Genomic DNA, 5,000 nt, shown 5'->3' with positions numbered 1-5,000 from the left:
GTGCCAGCTGGTGCAAAGCTGGGCACTTGTAAGGAAGTGGAGCGTCCAGAAGAGTCGTCAGGGAGCGAGGAGTTGGTTGGTGTGGGGCCGTTGCCTGACTTCCTCGAGGACTTGGCTTACGGGCTGTGGGCATTACCATGGGCCAGGAAGCTACTCCTGGGGCCATGGTGAAAAAGAAGATGACGTTAGCCCCAGTAGCGGTGATGAGGACGTGGCAGATGCTGACCGAGATCAGGACGAGCATTTGGACGGTGAGGGCGATGCAACAGACGTCAATGGTGACCATGAGCCAGTTCTTGGGGCAGAATATACCCCTCTGGGTGCCACTGCCAATCTACCGCCGCCCACACCTCCTCCAGAGCGACCCCAGCGAGAGCGAAGAAAGCCGCGCTGGATGAAAGATTTTTGTGTTTCTGAGAACTGATTTACAATTATGGTTACTTTTGTTTAAAAGAATTTTGTTTGTTCCTGAGAACTAATTTTATGTAAATTTTCTGTATTTTGTTTCATGTTTAGGTATGTCAGAGCAGACGAGTCGTCTGCTTGATAGGGGGGGGATAGTGCTACGCCAGTGGGTCTTTGTCTCTGTGCGAAACATGTGTTAACATGAAAAGGATGACCTGGGCATGTGTTAACATGAAAAGGATCCTGGGTAAACATGACACAACTGGCTGTGAGCGAAGGAGCAGAGGAACAAGCCAAGAGAGACGGGGTTGGGTGCTGCTCCTGTGAAGACCTCGTTTGAGCCCTTGTGACCTGATGTAACTTTGTGTTGCCCTGTTATAAGCTGTATCGTGCAGTGTGGGCATGCTGGTTTCCCCTGTATTGTGCCTATGAAAAGTGTACGGGTAAATAAAATTGTGTAAATAAAGGAAAGGGCTGGTCATTTTGGGGTTTTTTTCGTGCCCTGCCTCGCCACTTGGCGTTTTCCCCTCGTGGTGTTCTGGGACGCTGTGGTGCTTGGTGCCTCTTGGAGCTGTTCAGTGTTCACGACCCTGTGAATAGCACGCCGTCTGCCTAGCCTGCCTTGTGTTGGTGGCAAAAAGCTGAGGGTCAATAACCTCAATAAGTGAGTTTTTGAAATCATTAGTTTTCCAATTGATCATTTATGTTTGAGTGTGGGTGTTGAAGTAGATAGACAAGAAAAGATCAATAGTTTTGACAATGTGGTGTTACAGACGAGTACTGCGTATTAGCTGGACAGAGAAGAAGACGAATGATGAAGTGCTGAGAGAAATAAAATTGTAAAGACCGAAAATTTTGACAAACTTGAAAAAGAGGAAATTAAAGTTTATTGGTCATGTAATGAGAAGTAAAAGTATGAGAAAAACTTGCGACAGGGATGGTGGGTAGGAAACAGAGGAAGAGCAAACCAAAGCCAAAATGACGACAATATCAAAGATATTGCGGGTGTCGATGGGATAAGTGGAAAAAAAAGCGTAAGATCGAGTTTATGGCGAAGGATGTGGAGAGGTCCACGGATGCTCAAGCATTTAGCATACGTTATTGATTGATATATATATATATAAATTATAAAATATATTATATATATATAATATATAAATAAAACTTCTTTGTCTTCCAGATGATGTTTAACATTGTCAGCCTGGTTGCCACTGACAACGCGCAATGATAAACCCACGCGACGGGCGACTACAAAGCTCTTTATAACAAATTACAGAAATTTCAGTGTCAAACAAATTTGAAATACTCAATTTAATGTGAAGATGATAAAACACCAATGAGTTGTGGATGAGGGAAAAAGAACTCCTGCTGAGATGCTTAGAAAAACTTCGCAAAAGAAAAGACAAATTCCCTGGATATCGAAAAAAACTAAGTGAAATGAAACAAGCTGCCTAAATCAAGGGTATCAATAATCATTGAAAAGTAATTTACAAAAAACAAAATACAAAAATTCAATAATTATTGCGACAAGATAAGGAAAAATATTTAAATGAACATTGCCAGAGAATTGAAAGCTGTTCTATCAAGGAGTACGAAACATCACACGAAAATTTAAACCTACAATGGACACTATCAAAACTGAAGATGGACTTGTTTTATGTGATGGAAAAGAAGTCAAAGATAGATGGAATCAATATTGTTCCAACCTATACAAAAAGAATAAAGATCTAACAACAACATTAATTAGACTCAATGACACCAATTAAACCAAAAAACGAAGATGAACCAAGGGCCCGAATAGATGAAATAACAGCAGAACTAATTAAGAATGCTGGTGAAAGTGTTGAATACTTCTTCTACAAACTCTGTACAAAAATATGGAATGAAAGAAAATGGCCAGAAGACTGGGTAAAATCAGTCTTTACTCCCACACCTAAAAAAGGTGATGCACTCCAATGCAACAATAATAGGACAATTGCATTAATAAGTCACAGCAGCAAAATTTTGTTGAAAATTATTGCTGAAAGAATGAAGTTGAAGTTAAGAGAGGAAATTGCAGACGAACAAGCAGATTTTCGCCCTGGAAAAGGTACTAGAAACCAGATTCTAAATCTAAAATTGATCATAGAGAAAAACAGAGAACATCAAAAAGACCTATACCTGTGTTTCATCGATTATGTGAAAGCTTTTGATACTGTTGATCACGATATCCTCTGGAATAACATGAACGATATGAAGTTTCCAAAACACATCATCCAACTAATAAAAGCCATGTATGACCAACAACAAGCTGCTGTAAGAACTTATGGGTTAACAGAATGGTTCGAAGTCAAACAAGGAGTGCGACAGGGTTGCATTCTGTCTCCGCACCTCTTTAATATATATTCTCAAACAATTATGAGAGGTGCTCTAGAGAATTTTGAAGGAACTGTGGATGTTGGAGGATACAAAATATCAAATCTGAGGTACGCCCATGATATAGTTTTGATTGCCAGCAGTATCACTGAACTACAACAACTACTAGATAAAGTTAGAGAAGCAAGTGAAAAGGCTAGTTTGTTTCTTAATGCCAAGAAAACTAAGATCATGAAGATTCAAAGATAACTGGCAATGAACAATGATGAACATGTTACAATCAATGGAATGATTGTGGAAAATGTGAAAGGGTTCACTTATCTTGGAGCTGTTTTAACTAATACATATGATGATTCACCAGAGATAAAAAGAAGAATTACCATTGCCAAAAATGCCACAATTGCTCTCAATAACATCTGGAAAAACCGAAGCATTACCTTACAGACAAAGCTGAGGTTATTGAACTCATTAGTTTTCCCAATTGCATCATATGGTTCTGAGTGTTGGGTGCTGAAGTAGATAGACAAGAAAAAGATCAATAGTTTTGAAATGTGGTGTTATAGACGAGTACTGTGTATTAGCTGGACAGAGAAGAAGACGAATGATGAAGTGCTGAGAAAAATAAATTGTAAAGACCAGCTGTTGGACATCTTGAACAAAAGGAAATTAAAGTTTATTGGTCATGTGATGAGAAGTAAAAGTATTGAGAAAAACTTGCTGACAGGGATGGTGATAGGAAACAGAGGAAGAGGCAAACCGAAGACAAGACTGAGCGACAATATCAAAGATATTTGCAGGCTGTCGATGGTACAAGTGAAAAGAAAAGCGTAAGATCGATTTTAGTGGCGAAGAATGGTGGAGAGGTCCACGGCTGCTCAAACATGAGCATACCGTTATTGATGATGATATACATACATATATATATATATATATATATATTATCTTCTTCTTTTAACGGTAGGTTCACGTCTGAGCCGCCGTGGTCACAGCATGATACTTAATTGTAGCTTTCATGTTGTGATGCTCTTGGAGTGAGTACGTGGTAGGGTCCCCAGTTCCTTTCCACGGAGAGTGCCGGTGGTACCTTTTAGGTAATCATTCTCTCTATTTATCCGGGCTTGGGACCAGCACTTGACTTGGGCTGGCTTGGCCACCCAGTGGCTAGGTAGGCAATCAAGGTGAAGTTCCTTGCCCAAGTGAACAACGCGGCGGTCGGTGACTCGAACCCTCGAATTCAGATTGCCGTCGTGACAGTCTTGAGTCCGACACTCTAACCATTCGGCCACCGCGGAAATGATGATCATGGGCTTCCATGATTTTTTCTTAGCAATTTAGAGCGGTGGTTTGCCATTGCCTTCCGCCCGGTGTTTTTATCGAGTCACCATCTCTATTTACCCGGCACTGATTTGAGCTGGCTTGGCCACCCAGTGGCTAGGCAGGCAATCGAGGTGAAGTTCCTTGCCCAAGGGAAACAACGCGCCGGCCGGTGACTCGAACCCTCGAACTCAGATTGCCGTCGTGACAGTATTGGGTCCGACGCTCTAACCATTCGGCCACCGTGGCCCCCCATATATATTATATATATATATATATATATATATATATATATATATATATATATATATATATATATATATATTTTTTTTTTTTTTTTTTTTTTTTTTTTTTTTTTTTTTTTTTTTTTTTTATCAAACCGTAACTAAGGTTTATTACATGATAAAAAAAAAAAAAAGAAAAAAAAAAACAGTAATCTAAAAGAAAAACTATATAGTATATCCTTACTCTGATGCCAGTGCAATGTAAAGAGACTTTTCATTTACTTGGTGGACGCATCCTACATATCCCCGAGCCCGGGAATCTTCACATCCAGTGATGTATACATTGTCTCCTCTTAAGACAGATGGTCGTTTTTCTGCTAGTCCAGGAACCTATATAATGAAGAGAGTAAATCAATAAAATACAAATGTTAAATACTATGTGTGTGTGTGTGTGTGTGTGTGTGTGTGTGTGTGTGTGTGTGTGTGTGTGTGTGTGTGTGTGTGTGTGTGTGTGCATTTGTGTGTTTGTGTGTCGTGTGTGTGTGTTGTGTGTGTGTTGTGTGTGTGTGTGTGTGTGTGTTTGTGTGTGTGTGTGTGTGTGGTGTTGTGTGTGGTGTGTGTGGTGTGTGTGTGTGTGTGTGTGTTGTGGGTGTGTGTGTTGGTTGTGTGTGTGCTTGTGTGTGTGGTGTGCATTTGTGTGGT

The 5,000-nt window shown here is 40.3% G+C and overlaps 1 protein-coding gene across 1 annotated transcript in view; it reads right to left on the bottom strand.

Annotated features, from left to right (window-relative positions):
* Window positions 1-4,715, bottom strand: part of LOC119571470 (putative helicase mov-10-B.1) — a 29,372-nt gene extending 24,657 nt beyond the window's left edge. The window contains exon 1 of the mRNA XM_037918764.1: window positions 4,543-4,715. The gene's annotated coding sequence lies outside the window, so the exon portion shown is untranslated. The remainder of the gene's footprint in view (window positions 1-4,542) is intronic.
* Between the last annotated feature and the right edge of the window lie 285 nt (window positions 4,716-5,000).

This window comes from Penaeus monodon, chromosome 4, assembly GCF_015228065.2.
Source record: "Penaeus monodon isolate SGIC_2016 chromosome 4, NSTDA_Pmon_1, whole genome shotgun sequence".
NCBI classification, from domain to species: Eukaryota; Metazoa; Arthropoda; class Malacostraca; order Decapoda; family Penaeidae; genus Penaeus; species Penaeus monodon.
Note: the sequence above shows the minus strand (reverse complement) of the source record. Positions and strands in the feature narration are given on the sequence as shown.